Here is a 21,640-nt window from a genome sequence, read left to right on the forward strand (position 1 = left end):
TAATATCCTGCAAGTGCCCTTCCTATAAGGAAGTAACGCTGCTAAAAGAAGGCTGTGGCCCTCCAGGTGCTGCTCTTCTGAGAGGACGCAGACATGATTGTGAAAGACAAAGAAACAGCATCATCAACAAGAAATGATAACCATCACTGACAGACAGAAGCAGCTCACAGCAGGCTAGCGTAGATTTGAGTAGTGCTCAGAAGATGAGGGCCACTGCCCCAAGTTCAAGGCTCAGCTTCTGAATGGTTCAGGTCATCCAGAAAGAAGACGGGTAAGTCAAAGTTCATTTGTCAATGGACAGAGCCATAAGAGGAGTGTCTTAGACAGCATGACGCCATGTCATCTCCTCCAAGATATGAATCATAGTTTACTCAGGTAAATGGTCATTTTAGAACTAAAAGCCTCAATCAACTCCCAAATGATTCATAAATGCCTGGATTTCTTCCCAAGAATGGCTAGTACATGCAAAAAAAACTCAATGATCACATGTAACCTATAGAGAAACTATGTAAATATGCCTTCTCAAAGTTCTGACCAACATACATATGTTCATAAATTGTCATAACTCAGTTTAAACCGAATCAGGAAACATCTGCTACAGAAATTGATTTATTTCCCCTTAGAAGATTATGGAAAACATATTCAATGGAATATAGAACAGAGTACCAACACCCTTTTCCTTACCTGGATCCCCTAGGATAACAAGTCCCATATTCCTGGCTTGAGGACACAGAGATGAAGGCACAGGGATTTAGCGTGTAGATTCATTAGACTGATAAGAGAGTAGAGACTTTGATTCTAATCCAGTTTTGCTTATCCACAGAGATACCTCAGAGCCCATTCTCCAGTTATAGATCCCAAAAGTAAAAACCAATAAAAAAGCTTGAAGCTGTCCAGTGAGTGAGTGAGTGAGTGAGTGAGTGAATGTGTGTGTGTGTGTGTGTGTGTGTGTGTGTGTGCATATGAGTGTGAATGTGTGCGTGTGTGTATGTGTGTGTGTGCTGTTTTAAATCAGTGAATTGTTACCTCCTGCATGTCCTGGTAAAGTCCAAAGGTTGTGTCCCTCTGTGGGAGCAGCTCTCTGGCACGTCTAAGCCATAGTGGCTCAGGTGCTGTTCTTCACTGCACTGTGACCTCTCCTGTGCATGCTCTGGCAGCAGCCGGCCAGGTCAATAACTATATCCAGCTGCCCCACTCTAATCTCTGGAAGGTCAGGTTTGCAAAGGTGAACTAGCAAGCAGGATTCTGCCAGCATTAATCAGTTTGGGAAACAAAGTGGAAAAAAAAACGTACAATAATCTTGTGTCGTTTCGCCGGGGTTACTAAATGCTATAAGCTTAAACTTTCCCAAGGCAGCGTATGGCCACGGTCCCTTGTCTTAACACTTACTCACGCCCCCTGAAAGGTGAACTGGAATGGAAGAATAGTTGTTCTATTATAAGTAAAATTCTCTTCGTTCAAAGACCATTTGTGATCACTTTTATGCAACAACTGGAAAGCCAATAATGTCATTTTGGCCAACTCTAACACCATTTAGCTATGGAACAAGGAACAATTAACATGGCGCTCCCTATAGAGAAGATTTCACTCAATAACTTCTTCAATGTTCAAGAGGCTTTTGTTTTATTAGATGCTGTTAGCTTCATGTTAGTCACAGGGAGGGAAAAAAAAATGCCCACATACACACGCACGACTAAATGTAGTCAGTTTGCTCAGCTGCTGCTGACGTCACTGCTGCCCACTAGGAGTGAGTTACTGTAATAACCCCCTTTTATTAATCATAGGCTGGAGGAAGCACAAAGTGAGTGACATCATTAGTTAGCAAAGGACTGGCTAACTCATGCTCCAATTTACTCAGCTTTATTATAACATTTCTCAAGTGTCATATGAAAGTGATTACCATTTCACACTTTCCCCTCGGAGCAGTCATCCCTAACCTTCAATTCCGACTCTCTCATAGAAGAGTTAGTTTTTCAGATGAAGCCATTGCAAGAGCCAAGTCTCCCTAAGGGTCCTTATTCCAGGAAAAAATATCCCCAGAATGGCTTCTTCCTGGGCTAGAGGTGGAAGCAGTTTCTGAAAGGCTAGCATTCCAAATGACTTTTGCTTCTCTCTGACCCTGGTGGCATCATCCAACTGCAGAAGACGGTTCTGGTGTCTTCATGGTGCCCTGGGCCTTGGATTCTGCGCAGCTGAGCTCCAAAATGTGAAAATTCCATTGGGAGACTGGCAAAAGTTTGTAAATAGCCATATGGGTTCTTGAAGTTAGACTGTGTGGAGTTAAAGGTCCCTATTTCCAGACCTAGGACTGCTGAAGAAATCCACTGTTATCAGTAGTGCGATTCTCCTGACAACTGAGTGCTGGTCACAATGCTCGCCTCGGCAGATAAAAACCCTTGTGTGGAATGAAGGTGTCTCTGCACCTCCAGCACATAGGACACTACTGCTCTGTAGTCAATGTGGCCACAGGTGGGTTTTCTTTCCCTCAAAAAGCTTCACTGGCTAAAATGAGCATCCTCTGTCTTTCTACATTAAACACTGGGAAGACATGCAAGCATTCTGAAACTGGGTACCAGGATAGGTTAGGAGAAAGGAAACCCAGCCTCATACTCAGCTTACGCACGAGCTGCAGAGTCACAAGCCAGCCTACATTCCTGTGGCCCAGTTCCTCATGTAGTCCTACTTACCCAACAGCGCACTTCTGCACTTCTGGAAACTGAAGAGGCAGGTGATTCAAGGGAAGGAAGACCACGTTAGCTCCACGTCATGTTGCTGTCAGGTTTTCTATGTTTGTTTGCTTAAGAAACAAACTCTCACAGCACTTATTAAGCTTGATCTTGCAACCTTGCAATCATCCTGCCTCTACCCCCAAGTTCTTGGATTATTGGAATGTACTGTCACATCCAACCTATTTTTTCTTTGAACTATAGGTAAAATCTCTGCCCCCCCTCCCGCCCCCTCCTCTCTCTCTCTCTCCATTTTTCAGGAATTTTTTTTAACCATAATCTGAGTTGTTTTCAAGTTCATACGCTGGCATCTGGCAAGTGTTACTTTATAGAGACTTTCACTCATTCCCTTATTTGTACTTCTAACCTGACAGTACTTTACAGACTCAAAATTAAGTTCAGTTAGGCATATGTAAGAGGTGCAGAAGAGAAGAGGGGGCCAGGCCCCTGGGATAGTGGGGGTAATGGTAAAATTGACACCAACCTCAGAGTGCAATAGTCAGGTGAGATAGCTCACCGCTGGGGTCTTTGCTGGCTCAGTACTGAACAAGCTATCTGCAAAGAGACAGGATTGGCTCCCCCACAATGGTAGCCTGCTATGGGAAGGACCAGGCTGAAAACGGAACACGGTAAATCAATTAATAATACAGAGTGACTGTGCTAGTCCAGATCAGAAGCTTTCTCAAGCAAAGAAGGCCACGATGCAAAGGCACAGGTGCGCCAGGTGACTGGTGGCTGATTCAAAGTCCTTCGGTAAGAACAGTGCATGTGGAAGTTTCCAACCTTTCCGTGGTTAAGTTCATGCCGTACTTCACTCCTCTTCCGATGAAGAGATCCTCCTGAATTCCAGACAGAGCAAAGGCTCACCGAACACAAATCATGAACTCAGTCTTTTTAATGCTGTGACCAGAGGAAGTGCCCCAGTGCAACTTGGAACGCTTATGACAATTCCTGAGGGAGAAAACCAAAACAAAACAAAACAAAACAAAAAGCAAAAACAACAACAACAACCATGCCCACCAAGGAAGAAAATCTCATGGATTTGGGAGACTATTCCAGATTTACCAGGTGACCGGCCTATTGCTCCCTCGGAAAGAGGCAGCAGCACCCTCTTCTGGTGCATTAACATAGAAGGAAACTTGAGAAGGTAAAGTGCCCACTCCCAGTCCCTGCTTTCCAAAGGACACATACTGAATTTAAAAGTAGGATATATTCGCTACACATAATATAAAAATGGTGTAAGTGTAAGAATGTGATTCCTATGGCCTCTTCCTTCCCAGAATACTCGCTGTTTTGATGTATGTGTAAAACAAAATTGGAAAGGAATTGTAATTGGATAAACTGATATTTTTCATCTATCATTCATTATATGTTGACTATTTTCAGTGGCCACATTTCTTAAAAAACTATGTCTAAGGATAATTAATCAAATAAATGCCTTTATTTTTTTTAAGCCAGCCAACTGACAGTGTATAGCCAGTTCCAAAAATTTGTAGGCATTATTATTTTATGTTTTGAGTTCATCTCTTACTAGTTCCTTAAGGTAAATTCCTAAGTGAGTTATTGGGCCCAGAACTGTGGACATATTGAACATCCCCATACATGTTAGCAAGTTGCCCTCTTCCAAGTTCTAATAGTGTCAGAGTGTGGATCCATCCCTGTGTTTCAGCCTGGGCCTTAGCCTAGTTCTAATCTTCCTTTCAAGAGAAATCTAGTCTACATTTTCTTTAATTTTGGATTTTTTAAATTGCTCCATAAGATTAAACATTTTGTTGTTCATTTGTGTTTCTTTTGAGTCACTGTTCTGTTTTACATTTTCACATTTCAAATAAAATTGAACTTCGTACAATTCAATACACACGTTTTACTATTATTTAAGAATCTTGGTAGCCAAGACTGTCTCACTTTCTGTTACCTGTTGCAGTGACTTCTCCCCTGTTAGTTTTTTGTCATTTTATTTTAATTGCAGTATTTCAAACAAAAGAGTATTTAAATATATGCAGACCAGTCTAACAATCTCTGTGTATGTTGAGGTTTTTCTATCATGAAGTCCAGTTGATGCTCCCTTGTGTTTTCTTCTAAATATTTTTTTTTACATTTTGTCTGTTAATTCTGAATATCCAAAATGCATTTCACTATGCAGACCAAGAGCTTCATAGCAACCTAACATATGTAAACTCTAGCCTTCTGTGTCTGCCCTGACATCAAATTTGACATTTACTAGTGATATATCACTAGTGTTTATTTTTAATTGAAGTAGATTTTTCTGCTTATAAAAACCCTATTTATTTTAAAAAGTGCTATTTTAATTGCACTTGACAAGTGTTTTTGTTTGTTTCTACAGTTTTCTTCAACACGTCAGTAAATTGTTGGTTTAGAACGTCTTGAGGTTTAAAGGTTCCTTTGTCTCTGCTATTTTGCTGAATCCCTTTATGATGGCTGCAGAATTTATGCAGAATACCTCTGTTGCCATTTTATTCCTTTTCTGGTGATTCATTTTTTTAAGGTTTATTTTATTCATTTAAGCAGTATATGCATAAGAGTGTCCAAGGAGGCCAGAGGTGTGAAATGCCCTGGAGCTGGAGTTACAGGCATCTGTGAGCCACCTCACATGAGTCACATCAACTGAACGCAGGCTGTCTGCAAGTTCAAGTTCTCCTTTCTAACCACAATCTCTCTCTCTCTCTCTTCTCTCTCTCTCTCTCTCTCTCTCTCTCTCTCTCTCTCTCTCTCTCTCTCTCTCTCACACACACACACACACACACACACACACACACACACACACACAACTTGCCCCTAACTTCACTGGATGCACCACTGGCCTGTATGCCAGTTATCAGGTCAGGTCGGAGGTTAGCCCAGCACTCATATGCAAAGTGACTCTTCTTTGTATTTAGGAGGACATTCCAGAAAGAGCAAAAGAAAATGCAAAGACTTGTTTTTAATAGCTGAGTAGTATTCCATAGTGTAAATGTACCACAGTTTCTTTATCCATTCTTCTATTGAGGGACACGTAGGTTGTTTCCAAGTTCTGGCTATTATGAATAAGGCAGCTATGAACATGGTTGAGCATATGTCCCTGTTGTGTGGTAGTGCATCCTCTGGGTATATGCCAAGGAGTGGAATAGCTGGGTCTTGAGGAAGCCCTATTCCCATTTTTCTGAGAAAGCACCAGATAGCTTTCCAAAGTGGTTGTACTAGTTTGCATTCCCACCAGCAATGCAGGAGTGTTCCTCTTTCTCCACACCCTCGCCAGCATGAGGTGTCAGTTGAGTTATTGATCTTAGCCATTCTGATGGGTGTAAGATGGAATCTCAGTGTTGTTTTGATTTGCATTTCTCTGATGACTAAGGAGGTCGAGCATTTCTTTAAGTGTTTCTCAGCCATTTGATATTCCTCTGTTGAGAATTCTCTGTTTAGTTCTGCACCCCATTTCTCTATTGGGTTATTTGGTTTACTACTCAGCTATTAAAAACAAGGAATTTCCAAAATTTGTGGACAAATGGATTGAACTAGAAATTGTCATAATGAGTGAGTTCACACAGAAGCAAAAAGAGCTAAATGGTATATACTCACTTATATCGAGACACTAGTCCAAGGTGTACGTCCCCATGAAAAACTGTACCTACCAGGATAGTGGGTAAGAGGGGAGGACATCCTATTGAGAGTTTAGGTGTGAGAAGCCTAGGAGAAAGAGGAAATAGAAGGATCCAGCGGGTCCTGGAAAACTACAGGTGAGTCTAGGCCCTGGGGTCCTCCCCAAACTATGGTAACAGCCAAGGAAAAAATAGGCAGTAAACCTCGAACCCCTACCCAGACTAGCCGATGGACAGGACATTCTCCACTGTTGAGTGGAGAAGGAGATCTAACTTTCACACAAACTCTGGTGCCCCATATTTGAACATGTCCTTTGGATGGAGATGCCTGGTGGCACTCAGAGGAAAGATAATAGGTCACCAAGGAGCGACTTGATACCCTATGAGCATATACAGGGGGAGGAGGTCCCCCTCAGACACAGACATAGGGGAGGGGAGAGGAGTAGGGGGGAAGTGGGAGGAAGGGAGGAATGGGAGGATACATGGGATGGGCTAACAACTGAGATGTAATATGAATAAATTAATTTTTAAAAAGATATGTAAAAAAAAAAAAAGAAAATGCAAAGACTGGAAAGGTCCTCATAGACGGTGCTACATCCTAAAGCATCGTACAAAATCCTTTCCTCTATGCAGTACCAAAGTCTTCTATAGTCTTTGAGGAGTTTACCCATCCTGTACTCTGTCCTCAGCTACCTAGCCATTCCCCACCCTGGTATTTTCAATAGCCAGGTGTTTGTTTTTTGTGTCACTGGGTATTTGAATCCAGAGCCTCATGCTCACAGAGCAAGCCTTCCACCCCTGAGTTACACAGCTGGCTCACATTCTACTTTTTACCCTGAGAGTCTCACTGTATTTCCCAGGCTAGCCTTGCACTCACTCAGACAAGCTCAGGCTAGCCTTGCACTCGCTCTGTTGCCCAGACGAGCCTTGAACTTACAGTCCCCTTACCCTAGCCTACTGAATAGCTTGGATTGCTGGCCCTGATTCTGATAAGTGTTTGAAATCTGGAATGGGGTCCTGAGTTCAAATTTCAGTCTTTAAATACAAAAACCTAGCTAAGGTAGGAATATTTATTTCCTCTCATTGCTGGTATTGAGACATCATCATTTGGGGGTCTATTCCTTATAGAAGCAAATGCCTTCCCAGGAGCAAGCAGAGGGTGAGAGGAAAAGAATCTTAAAGAAAGAGCCTCAGGATCCCCACATTTAAGAGCAAAGTGTGAGAAGAGAAGCCTATGAAGAATTTAGAACAGCAGCCAGGGTTGGAAGAGAAAACTGAGTGTGGAGCACCTGGCAGGAGGCCAGGAAGAAAAGTTTGGAAGTACCAGGAGACAGAGGACAGGAAGTACCAGGTGACAGAGGACAGCCAACAAGTATAAGAAGAATCTGGCAGGTGTGACAACACCCAAATGGCTGCCACTTGAAGCAGACAAGGTCTAGCTGAATTGTTGGGCCCTTCCCTTTGAAGCAGACTGGTGGCCAGAGCATCTCACTGCCCGGCTGCTGTGAGGAGAGCATCTTACCTGGCGCATACTCCTCTGAGACTCCCTTCCTCACCATCAGCCCTCAGAGGATGGAAACCTTGGGAGCATGAGTCAAAAATAAGCCTCCCCACTCTAAAAAGCTGTTATGTTCAGTGTTTTGTCACAATGGTAGAAAACTGGCAGTTGGGAAGCTCCAGGTACCACTGGAGTCCAGTGACATTAAATACGACTGAAGTTCTCAGTGGAACCAAGTCACTTCCTGGTTCTGAGTTCCTGAAACTGTGTTTTGGTGAAGCATTGCTGCCCAGAGGTCCATTCTATAATGATTTAAAAACAAACTACTGTCATTACCCATGCTGTGCAATAAACTAGCTGTGGGTTGCATGTGCTTTGTCAGCCTCAGAGTTTGGTCACAGTAAGTGGTATCTGTAGAGACAACTGAAAATAGGTTCTGTCAGGACAAGAACCCTCACAGGATAACAGAGGCGACAAAAGCCTGTGAGAGAGCTGATGGCACATACCTGGGAGCCCAGTACTCCAGTCCAAGGTAGAAGAGTTAACTATTTAAAGCTAGATTGGGCCATGTAGCAACAATTATCTGGAGTAAGAAAATAAAAAGGGTCAATGGAAAGCTGGTAATTTTACTACTGAGGTAAAGGAAGAAATGAAACCAGAAGGCCACCAATGGTTCATACAAATAGCATTATGTAAGAAAAAAGGAGTTGGGCATGGTGGTGCAAGCCTTTAATCCCAGCACTCGAGGAGGCTGAGACAGGAGGATTGTTGTGAGTTCAAGGCCAGCCAGGTCTACACAGCAAGTCTAGGACACCCAAGGATACACAGAAAAACCCTCTGTAGAAAACCAAAAAACAAACAAACAAAAAAGAATATAAGCCACAGGCAAAGGTATGATGTTTAGCCATCCCTGGAAAAACACACAAAAAGCAAACAAGCATGAAGTTTCCAAGGAGCCTATTGAATGACAAGATGCCAAAGACAAATGCCAGTGAAGAGCTGATGCACGCCAAATGTGGCTAAGGAATGGATTTCTTACATGGGTAGGTACAAAGTCCCTGGGACTGAGGAATTCAAAGTGGAGCTAATCAGACTTATGCAGTACATAGGAGGCACCCAGATGTGCAGCATAAGAGCCAAGCCCTAACTAAGCTTGTCCTCACGAGAAAGCAGAAATACAATGCAGGTGTTACTACTATTGTTATCAATGATCTCTAGACATAGTGCGAAACATTTGATGTATGTGCAATTTGTTTTAATCCACCAAGCGACCTTTTCAAAAGCAGATTTGGTTATTGTGGCCATGTACACACACACACACACACACACACACACACACACACACAAACACACATATATATTATATATATTATTGAATGTCTGCGTCCTGTCATCAGGCATAATAGTTTGTAAACTGGTGCCATTGGGGGTTACATATATATATATATATATATATATATATATATATATATATATATATATGCCAAATAACTTGTCCCAGGACATGCACTGAAGGTGTAATTGTGTAATTGAGCTAACATTTTAATGACTCTAAGCTGTGTCGTTTGTGGCAGAGGAGAAAGTCTTCAGTAGCCCCATTCCTATCCTCACCCATGTGGTCCAAATCCGGGAAGCCACTTGACTTGGGAAAAAACTATTCACTGGAAATTCAATGTCATGAAAGGCATGATAGTCAACCAAACATTTAGGGTAAAAACTGATAGTGAATTGCACCTTACTGACACTATACTAGCGGGAATGTTGGGAGTGGTTCAGAGAGAGGGGAAAGGATGGGGGCTTAGGTCTATTGGAAAGAATTCCTGAACAAACAGATTCTAAGAAGGCTTTGTATTGGGATTGTGCTAAAGGCTGGCGAGCAAACATTAGTTGGGCTTATAATTTCATATTGAAATATATATATATATATATATATATATATATATATATATATATATATATATAAATGTTAGTTTCCATATACCAATAGGTATTAAAAGAACATTAAAGATAAAAATTAAATTTGGAACTGCTTAGTTAATTTGATACCTTCAACTAGATTTCTATGCTAGTTCCCATGATGTTATCTTGTCAAAGAAGGGTTGACATGAAAATAAGGACACATTTTAGTGTACATGCACAGGTAAGTAGGACTGATCTATTAAGGTAACAATCTCCCTTAATCCAGTGCACGAATATCACTCTGCCTAAAATCTCTAGCTGCCCCGTTGCACATAAGTCCTGAGATAGGAGCTAAACGTGAAGACGGAAGGGGCTCGCTGAGTTTCTTCAGTCTTGATGAGATGCCGATCATGAGGGTGAACTGTCATCTTTTATGCGAATCCACCAAGACATCTTCTGGCTTGCCCCATGCAGATCACAGTTATGCTGTTCCTCATTTATAACTGATTTTTTTTCAATTTTTAAAATTCTAATAACCATAAGAGGTAAATGTCAAAAACAATGAGCAAAACTGAGCAGCAAGGAGAATTTTTTTTAAGGCATTGCTTGGTAGATGGTATAAATGTGCTGCAGATCTGATTTTTCAAAATCCACAATTGCAGGAAAGACACACAGCATTTCTTTAATCCTCAACCACATACAAGTCATCCCAAAGCATTCTGAGTACTGGCCAAAAGAAAGCCTTTCTACTGAAGGTCCCTTTCCTCACATTCCACCGACTAGTGCTAGGACTCCCCTGTCTTGATGGCACAGGCTCACAAGGACTGTGGCCTAGCTACTGTCTCTGGGCGCTGTCTGGGCTCTTGCTAGTCTTATCCAGGAGGTGAGTACCAGCTTCCCACTCCTCTCCTGCTTCTCTTTCGACCCTGTCCAATCAGTGTTCTTCACTCTCTTTCCTATGCCAAATGACTGTCACTTCCTTTTTCAGATTGATGAAGACTGTGCTGTGAAGAAGCACCTGAGATAAGCCTTGGTTATCTACCATTCATATGGGGGGGAAAAAAGAGAATATGGAGACTAGACACAAGCCAGTGATAAGACAACTTGTATTCACCATTGTGTAGACAAAAGTAACCCCCAATGGCACCAGTTTACAAACTATTATGCCTGATGACAGGACGCAGACATTCAATAATTAAATTGTCACTCATATTGGAAAGAAATCAATATGTAATTCTGAAAGGTTGCTTTTGAAGGTAGATGATTCACCACTCCCTATTTTATTGAAGAAAGGAAAAAGACTTGAATTGACTAGGTGATGTGATTGTGGCTAAACCCTGACAGAGCTATCCTCCAAACACAGCTCCACACAGCCCTGGAACACATGCACTCATTCTTCGAATCCTATGCCAGCAACCTTGCATAGATGTCTCTAGTCCAGTTTACATAGGAGGTAATGTTGCAGGATCTTCTATCCCATTGTGATCCCTGAGACTGTGAACTGAAAAACCTGTCTTTTGTTTGGCACGGTTGAGCTCTAACACACACCTTTTATCCAAGAGCTTTCTGTACATAGGATTTGATAAAGTTAACCCTAGGTCAAGAGGGAGAGCAAGAAACCAGCTGGCAGGCATTAAAGAGTAGGAGGGACTTTGAGTTGAGGGGTGTTTAAGACAGCGTGTAGAAAGAGAAGGAGCTCTTGGGCTTTTAGCTTTCAGCTCTTGAGCTCTTCAGCTCCTTGACCTCTGGCTTTTTGAGCTTTGAGCTAGCAAGCCTGTAGCCTTGGGGTTTTTAGCCTTTTCCTCCTAGGCTGTCAGATGAGCTAGTGAATCTTTTTGGCCTCATTCATCGGGACATGAGCTGAGTAGGAAAGCCAGCTGAGCGCTTTCTCTGCCTCTCTGAGCTAGCAGAGTTTCACCCCAGCATCTGGCTCCTAGGTCTGTATTGGTAAAATAGAATGTTTGGGATTTTCATTTAAATCAACAAGATAAATGAAGAGTCTGAGTTGAACTTCTTTTTCAGTTTTCAACTATGATTTGCCTTGCTTTGGAAAGCCATTAAAACTGTTCTTACAAACAGTAGTGGTAGTCTGCCCCATCAAGACCTTTACTGAGTGTGTTTCCACCCTTTGTCACCTCTCCCCAAGCTGCCCATGTGTCCTGGCTTGCTTGCTACTCAGGCTCCTGGGTCCCTCTTCACTGGGAGCCCCCTTTCCCTCTCTGCTAGGATCATCTCTCTGCTCTTCTCAGTGTAGATTCGAACTCTTTGAGGGACTGCCCTCACTTCATGGGTTCAGCAGATATGATTATTTTCAGCTTATCTCCTGACCACACATGTTCCCTGAGCCTCAGACCTTCATGAACACCCATATTGTAACCTCCCAGTGGTTCCCTTTAGGCTACTGTAACTTAATACATTAACTTCTCCAGGGCCAACTGTTGAGCTTCGGCCTCACTAGAATCCAACAAGTCAGGAGTTGGGCCTGCTATTTTCTCCTTCCTACTACTAAATCCAATCAAGAACTGTGCTGTACCCATTTCCTGTCCTATTATCATTATGACTCAGGCTCTTTGTTCCACTGAAAAGTAGTAGACCCTGTGACTTAAACCGTTGCCCATGTTCTACCATAATGAAAACCTCAGCATACACTAGTGATTAATTTTATTAAAATATGTGAAAAACGGGACTGGAAAGAGGGCTCACAACCAAAAATAAAATATATAAAAAACAATAACCTTACCATAATGGAAGTACATGGTGCTACCATAGAACACAACTGTTAATTAATTAGCTATTGAATCTTTTGGATTAATGTCCCTGATGTTCTTTTTTTCCTCCCATATTTTCTGTATCTTTAGTGAGTCCCAGGACTTCAACTCCCTCATCCATCTCTTCTACTTTTTCTTATTTTTTCTTTTTCTTTCCTCTTTTCCTTAGAGTAGAGAATAACAGAAATGTTCTTACAACTGAAAATATAAGTCAAAAGTTTCCTTCTGCCTGGGCTTAATTTGTTCTAAAAACATTTTGGAGGGTTTAATTTTTAAAGTCCTTTTCTTTACCTTTCTATATATTTCTATACCATCAACCTTTTTTGTTTTTCAGCTGCTATATCCCTGTTTTCCCTCGGGCCTGATGGTGTTAGATTGTCTCTACATTTCCAGTGGACTGTGCCTATTGTATAGCTGGTGAGTACGTTGTGCAAGGGAGCGGGTGCTGTTTGCTTGTGGCCTGTCTTGTTTCCTCTCCTTTATGTCTGGACGGTAGGAAGTATGGCATCAGGATTCATTTACTGCTCTGGGTCTTAATCCTTGTGCCCATAAAACTGTTATTATCATACAAACCAGAAATTCCAGAAGCAATCGTTACTGAAAGCTTTCTCCTGTTACAACCCACAAGGTTGTTAAAGAATGTAAAGGAAGCTTCTAGCAAAACGTCTGCACTAACCCAATCCTGAGGCATGAAGAGGAATATGTCAATAGAACCACCTTCTCCAGCTGTTTCCTTTTTCCTTTCCTTTTCATTGTAGAAACTGTAAAGTTCAGTTGGAACAGAACGAGGCAATCCCATTCACAGGACCATGGCTTCCTGAACCAGCAATGAGGAGACATAAAGTAGAGCCTGGTCCCACATGGATTGAGGAGGTCTCAAGACACTCACTTAACTCACTAAGCCCTGCTATCTCCAGACATAGAAGGCATAAATCTCAGCAGAGTTTGTTAGAATTTAAGTAATAGTGTGTATTTCAATGACCATAGAAGTAATGCCTGAAGACCACTCATCACCAGCCTTCATAGGCAAACTCGTAATCCCAACCCATACATTTATACACATAACACAGCGGGAAATTCACACATTTTGTTAACTTTTACATATCAGAGGACATAGCTGACATATGTAAAGAAGAAACTAAAAAACAAAGCTGCAGGAGTGGTATCATCACCATCTTTTCATGAGAGAAACAAACCAAGAGATGAAGACTGAAAGAATGGGAAAAGGTAAAAAAAGAAGAAACAGCTTGACATTTTAGATTCAAAAAGTGAAAATCCAGACTAGAAATTGGGCAGGAAGTCAGATCAATTACAAGAAAACTTTCTTAAGCTAAAAGAAATAGCAAAGTGTATAGATTGAAAGGGGCTAACTGTGTTTCAGAAATTGCTAATAAAAATTAACCCAAAGTGTTTTCCTTTCCTCAGTCAGCTGGGAAGATGCTGTTTGACTTTGTGGCTTGAACATGGGTTGGCCAAGTAAGACACAACATATCAGAGTTAATGAAAATATCCAACACATGCTTGCTTGATTTAATTGTCTGTTGGTTTGGAAAAATAAAAACAAAAACTAACAATTCTACTAAGACAAAGAAAATGTTCCATTCTAAGATAAACGTGAGTGACTGTCAAGAAACACATATGCAAAGTGACCCTGGTCAGTTGCTGCCATGCAAAACACTTCATGCCCTTTTATAACCACATGGAAAGGATATCATAAGTTAATATTTATTAAATACATTGCCGGAGGGAGGGGCATGAGGCAGTGCTGCTGCAAGGCAGGGAGATTTCTCTTGTAGTCTCAGACATTACCTCACAGCAATCTAAGACGATAATCCGCTGAGGCTGACAATGTAAACTGTGCAGTACTTTGTGACAGGGTGACCTAATAGTCATGGGGATGTTAGGTCAGACACACATTGAAAGTGACTCTACTAGGACTGAGACGGCTCTGGAGAACTTGGCTCTTGACCTGCAAGCTTCCACCTCTGCAAAATCAGGATGTCGTAGGCAGGCACGATTGAGGATTCTCAATTTGTGGGAATTTTAATACAGATGCAGCTTCTCCAAGAACTCCTGTTTTCCCATGGAGATTGGAGATAACCAAAAAAAGGAACCATAAAGATGGCTCTGTGGGGAAAGAATAAAGTAATTAAAATATGTCCCCAGTTTCTGTCCTTGATATGGACCATTCTTACAAGCCAATAGAGACTCAGAGAAGGACCTTCTCAGCCTTTCCTACCATCTTCTGACTCTCATACAACTGCGCCAGCTCACTCTGTCACTCGTAACTACTCTCTGTTGACCATGGGGTTTCTAATCAAAATGAGACCTCACAAATCATGGTTTACCTGCACATCCTAATGACTTTACTCTGCATCAGACAACCGTGAGATGGAATGTGGGTCTGCTTTGGAATTAGCTAGAATGAGAATAGTTAAAAAGGAATACAGTAAGCTGTAAATTTGGTGTGTTATTCATCACGATTAATGATCACACTAGGAGTGACTACTGTTGTGTTTATCGTGAGTCTGAGTCAATTTCCTAAGCAGAAAGCACCTCCATATTTGGATACATGCTTTGGAGTTAGAGAGGCTGAGTGTCCATCAGGACTTTCTAGAGTCATGAGTTCCGGCACAGAGTGGCACTGCCAACAACTGATATTCTCACATCATTCCATGGAACCATGTGTCAAAGCCTTTGGGATACTCCCTCATATCCAGTCCATACTCAATAAATGCTACTCAACAAGTCTAACACAGTTCCATCTACTTTGCTTTCCTGGAACACCTTGATTTAAGGAGCTACAAATGTCCTCCTGGGTCATTTATTCCGTTTGGTTGCTTAAACTCTCTGATGTGGGTTTTTTCCCTTACTGTTTTACTTGGATGTTTTAATTTTCCTTTGGAGACTCAGTCTAGTACTCTTGGTATTGTTCATGTATGTTACCCTAAACTATTTAGTGGTTAGCATGATCTGCCTGGAAAGCCCTGCTTAAATTTCTTGTCCCCACATAGTCACAACCATGTTCTAGGATTCTATATATATGCTGAGTCTGGTTCACAACTCTACAAGAAGAAACGAGAGAAAGAGAGAGTGCTGTGGGGGGAGAAAGAAAGGGAGAGCTCTACTTACTCACTTACTTTTAGGATCTTGACATTATATAAGACAGAAGACCAAGAAGCTATGTGAAGTGGCAAATGAACAGAAACTGCCTTACATGTGGCTGAGTTATTGAATGACAGTTAGCATCCCAATGAGTAAAATTGAGACCTGTGTGAGAATTAAATGACTATCATAACTGTCTTCTTCCTGAAGAACTGAAGTGTCATCATCCTACACGCAGATGTGAGCTTGTGAGTGCAATGCAGTCAAGCCCATGAGCCTTCAGAGACAGTTGCACACAGAGAGTCTGAGTGATGCAGTAGAGTCCATTAGCCTTCTAGATAGATGTGAGTGAGTGAGGTACATGTCAAAAATACAGTGTATGAGCAACTCATTCCTCCAGAAGGATTGGACAGTGTCAGTTGAGACCTATTGTCTCATACATTTCCTGTGTTCCCTTCTCCACCCAAAGCCCTTCTGTAGGCTTGGCCTCAGAATATGTCTGACTTGAAAACCATTTACCTCTGACATCCAAAGCTACCTCATCCCAGTACCAGACAGGTGACATACACTAGGATAAGAGCCATTCCAATAGTCTTAAGGAAACTGCTTATTTGCCTGCTCAACACTAAAATTTCCCAGATTTATCATGATTTACGTCAAGTCCAGTGGTAGATGCTTGGAACCCAGCTTTGACTAAAGATAGCCTCCCCAGATCTCAGGAGAAGGAAGATGTTAAGTGCTGCTTCTTTTTTCACTATAATGATCACCGTAAGACAGGGGTGCACTCTAGCTTTGCAAGATGTCCAAGTCAAGAAGCATTTATTTCCCTTTCCTATAGGACAGTCAGATAGTCCTTAAAAGTTGACTCTGTGGATAAAAACCAAGTAGAAGAATTCTATTACATCTTGAGGTCACAGTAATAAAAAGCAATGTGCTAAATGTAATCAAAGCTTTTATTTTTTCCAAAGCACTTTCCAACAAAGTGGCTTTGACAGTGGCACAATTCCTTCATGCTAATACTGTTATCACCATGAAGCTACTGGGGTTATAGTCACTGTCGCTACTCTATACAGGTGAATACACTAAGCTTTGAGAAACCTCAAGTGAACCATGGTCACATAGATATGAGTAAAAGAGTAAGACATCATAAACAAGCTTTGGAACTTCATACCTAGGCGTCTTTCTGGTGTCTTTCCAGAGAAGCTGGCTGGGGAGCAAAGAGAATCAAAATGGCCTGGCCTCAGTTTTACACATGTGTAAATTTCCTTTGCAGTGACATAAATGCAGAGACCTGGATTTCAGTTTCAGATGCAAGCTCTGACCCTCAGCCTTACTACAGACACCCTCCCGTCCTGGACATGAAGTTTAACCAAACTGCAACATGCTCCTATTCTCATCCCAGTCAGATCAAACACACCACCGGATGACACAGAGACAATGTCTGATATCTTATATATTCTCAATAAATGTGTGTTTTCTTTTCCTCTAGTCCAAGAAAGACACACAAAACCATTAATTACCTGGATGAGGGTGACGATGGTGATGATGGTGATGATGATGATGATGATGATGAGGAGGAGGAGGAGGAGGAGGAAGAGGAGGACAATATCCCTTAGCTGGAGGCGCATCATGTAGAGCACATGCCTAGAGGCCAGGAAGCTGTGGAGACATGTCATCAGTGGTTCTATGATTTGATACCTGCTAGGCCCTGTGCTTTGCTCCAGGAACAGGACGAGAACATTCTTACCACAGCTAAAGGAACATGACAGAGTCTCCCTTAGAAGAACATTGAGGCAAGAGAAAAGAAAAAGAACTAGGCAAGTGAACAAAATCAATGGGCTACAGAGCCTATCTGTTTCCATCCCCCACACTTGTGTTTTGCTTTCTAGTCCCTGGGACTATGCTTGGAAGTCTAGAGACCTGCCTTTTGACAAATATAAAAAGGACAAACTGGGTGCTCTCTTGCAGTCCTTAGTCACCTCAAGGAGAAATGCATCTATCTCTACCAGGTTCCTGTGGCCAGCCGGCTTCTCACTGCTTAGACTTCTTGTGTGCTAACTTTAATGCATGTCACTCTGTAATACTTTATGTGAAATTGTTTTATAAAAAGATGTAAGCAGAGAAGAGTAAGAAAAGAAGTAGGTAAATATATCTGCTGTGGAAATTTGTCTTTAGTGTTCCTATTCACTGCCCAATATCGAGACTGAGAATTCACTCTTTGATGCTCTATGTCCGCCACATCACACTTCTCTGAGGCTGTTATGGCATGCCATGTAGTTTCATTTAAATAAGAAAACCCAGTAAAAGTGCCCAAGTTAAACAAATAAGATCGTACCTTTGGGTTTTAATAGCTTCCCTGTACTGGCCCTATATTTTAGCAAGGTGTGGCAATCATTTTTAGGCAAGTTTATTCCTACCTCATTCTCCCAGCTTCCTCCTCCCTAAAGACTGGAAAAATAACATACACACGTCCCCAGCTTTCTTCGTAGCCATGATGTTGTTTCAGTTCTGGCTGCTGAAGCTTGCCCATTACTGACAGAAACATAAACAGTGCCAGACATTTCTTTCCTTTTGCCTTGAACAGAGATGGCTAGAGCCGGAGCAGCCATCTTTTGGCCTTGAGGCAATACACCATCATCTTAAAAAAATAATACCAAAGCCTAAAAATAAAAGGGCAGTTCTTGTATGTGTGCCTCTGAATACACTGCTTACTCAGAAATGCAAGTTCCTACTTGATTCTCTGTCAAGCATTCTACTACTTGAGCCAAAAGTTATCTGGACAGATACTTTCCTTGAAAACTGGTCTGGCTTTCCAGGACTGTCACATGTAAGTAAAGACAGCTCAGTTGCTCCACTGTTTCTACCTGTGGGCTTTATTGCTGTAGGTACCAGATACAAGGGTAGTGTCCTTAGGTTTATCTTTTGTCCTTTATCAGTGAGGTGCTCCACGGATGAAGACAGACACAATGAACTTGATCTCAGTATGGTGTCTTAAAAATTGCATTTAGCTAATGATCTCCAAATCTATAGTGAATCTTAAGTAATAAGAGATCAAACTATGAGGATGCTAGACATGGTGGTCCCAGCACAAGAGAGGCAGAGGCAGGTGGATCTCCATGAGCTCCAGGCCTTTCTGGTCTACTTCGTGAGCTCCAGAGCAGCCTGAAATATACAGTGAAAACCTGCCTCAAAAAAGAAAAAAAAACTACACCAAAAAGATAAAATGAAGATGTGAAAACAAAAGCAAAATTAGGGGCTGGAGAGCTGGTTTTATTTTAGTATAGACATGAGTATTTCCAGTCTCTAATTATTCTCATTTTGAAAATCATTTTAGTGCCCCATAGATAATGAGTCTTGATTAACATACATAATACTCTTGCAATATATCTCAGAAACCTTACATCAAAAACGTGAGTGTAACACAGCACTTAAATAGGAAAAGAATAGGAACCTTGTTACTTTGAGGAAAAATACACGAGTCCAAGCAACTACTCTCAACATAAAACCTTAGAAAAAGTGCCTTCCTGTTTTCGTCACTACCGTTCTGAAAGCCCCAGTAAGTTGAGGATGTCAACGACATGGAAACTCATGGGGTTTTGTTGTTGTTGTTGTTGTTGTTGTTGTTTTGGGAGGAGAGGTTCATTGACTGGGGTTTATTGTTGTTGTTTCGTTTGTTTGTTTGCTTTTAGTTATTTTATTTTATTTTATGTGTATGAGTATTTGACTTGCATGTAGGTCTGTGTACCACTTGCGTACCTAGTACCTGTGAAGGCCAGAAGAGGGTATCAGATGCACCAGAGCCACAGTTTCAGACAATTGTATGCTACCATATGAGCGCTGGGAATCAAACCCAGGTCATCTGGAAAAGCAGTCAGTGCTTTAAGAGCCAAGAAACCTCAGCTAGGGAGAGTAGTTTATTCTTTTACTCAAGATGAGGCAGGCTGACTGACCTCCCTCCCCCTCCCCCTTTCCCAACCCTCAGCTTCTCACCTCCCTTTTCTGTATTTGTTCCCTTGATTGTAGTGTGCTTTCTCTCACTCATCAGTCCTGGCGTGTACCCATTTCCCAGCTGACATCCGCCTCTGCCCTGCTCCTCTGACTGTTGAAAACATCCCGATATGCCTTCTGGTATTTTGGACCTCAGCTCTCTTATAATTGATGAACGTAGTTGCCCTTCCAGTATGACAGTCTCCTAAAACTTCAGACTGCAAGTGCAGCTCAGCTCCACTGAGAGGCAGAAGACCAACCCCTCTCTGAAGAAGCATCCACTTGTCCTTTCATTGTCCACAGCAGCAGGAAGATTCAGGCCAACCCAGTGACTTTAGAAAAGGTAAAGTCTAGAAGCCACGTGCTTTTTCTCATGGTCATGAGCCACCCCTCGTTTGACTTTTGTGGCTGTGTTGGGAATGAAAAGAATGAGAGAACATTGAGGTAGCTCTGGGAAGCATCACCTTGAGGTGATCTCTTAAAATGGAAAATGTGGGAACAGGGAAAGCATTGGAACGTTTCTGGGTCTTTTCAGAATCAATTTAGGCAATCATGGGGACAAGAAAAACTGAGCGAATAGAACTTACAATCTGATCATAGTTTGAGAGACAATGCTACAGTCCACTGCCCTCCCACCATTTCCACTTAGTAAAGTGCCAGGAATGATGCTGCAGCCTTGACAACATCTGTATCCTGGAATGTCATTACTTACAGGAATCATGATCCAAGTAAGTTAAAATAGCTTTAGGTTTGGAATATAATATGTCAGTTGTATATGTCACATCGGACTTTGACCAAACTGAGAACTTGTCCCAAAGAGGATAATTTTTCAGACCATAATGTAGAGAGCAGTGTCACCTAATGGACTGTCTGTGTTAGTTAGTTAGTTAGTTAGTTAGTTAGTTAGTTAGTTAGTTAATCAGTCAGTCAGTCAGTGAGAAATGTATATTGTTTTCCATATGAGCAACAGTTCCTATACATGTTTACATGTATAGGAGTTTAAAGAATGAGTTTAAAGAATACTTATCAACTGTACTGCTCTACCAAAACCTTATTTTGTTCATGGTCACCTGTCACTCTTTGGAGGACTACGACTTCCTCCTGCCTCCCTCAGGGTCTTGACCAATTCAAACTAAGGGGTGATGATGTTTCCTACAGCAGTGACTTACAGGTTTGGATACCCCACAGAGTTCTTGCCAGGAAGGTAAGTTCTGGAATGTGCATAGAACAGGACTTTTGTCCATAAGAAAACAGAAATAAGAACAGACCATTTTGCATCTCTGAATGTTACTGTATGAGGACTCAGAGGATCTTGTGACCTGAAAGAAAAAAAAAGTGAAGAGTATCCCAGGGCCGCTGACACCCTTGAGCTATGGCTGATGTCACACAACAACCTGTCTTCTGGCTTTGTATGATCACTCTCTCTAGGCAGGCCTTTGTGGTTAAATATTTTATTTTAAATTGTGTCTGTTGGGGAGGAAGGCTGCATATGCATAGTGCAGGAGCCCTTAGATAACAGAAAGGGCAGAGGATCCCCAGGAGGTGGATTTACAGGGGGCTGCGAGTCACCATGAGCATCCAGGAGGTGGATTTACAGGGGGCTTCGAGTCACCATGAGCATCCTGGAGGTGGATTTACAGGGGGCTTCGAGTCACCATGAGCATCCTGGAGGTGGATTTACAGGGGGCTTCGAGTCACCATGAGCATCCTGGAACCACACTTGGGCCCTGTGGGAGAGGAGTCAGTGCTCTTAATCATGGAGCCACTTCTTCAGCCTGTAGCTGTGTCTTCAGTCACGAACAGAAGAACGGGTCCTCAGAGAAACATAGCTCTCCCTCCCCTAAAGGCATAGACTCTGGAGATTATCTGGTTGACGTGCAGATGGAGTCACTGAGACTCACAGACGAAAGGTATCAAAATTAGAGAGGTCAGATTCCCTGTCTGCACCATATCTTATTTGCATTTAGCTGTGCTGTCTCACAAGGAATTGGTTGGGTTTTCGTTTTCTTTGTCTGTTGTTTCTTGCCACCAGCATCCACTTGCATTCAGCTGATTTTCTCA

The 21,640-nt window shown here is 41.9% G+C and overlaps 1 long non-coding RNA gene across 4 annotated transcripts in view; it reads left to right on the top strand.

Moving 5' to 3' along the window:
• The window catches only part of LOC311605571, a 93,242-nt gene that overhangs the window by 14,592 nt on the left and 57,010 nt on the right, over positions 1 to 21,640 (top strand). For all 4 annotated transcript variants that reach the window (XR_014782012.1, XR_014782013.1, XR_014782014.1 and 1 more), the window contains exon 2: positions 12,822 to 12,904. This is a non-coding gene — a long non-coding RNA (uncharacterized lncRNA). The remainder of the gene's footprint in view (positions 1 to 12,821; positions 12,905 to 21,640) is intronic.

This window comes from Acomys minous (genome assembly GCF_964271855.1).
Source record: "Acomys minous genome assembly, chromosome: 9".
Lineage (NCBI taxonomy): Eukaryota > Metazoa > Chordata > Mammalia > Rodentia > Muridae > Acomys > Acomys minous.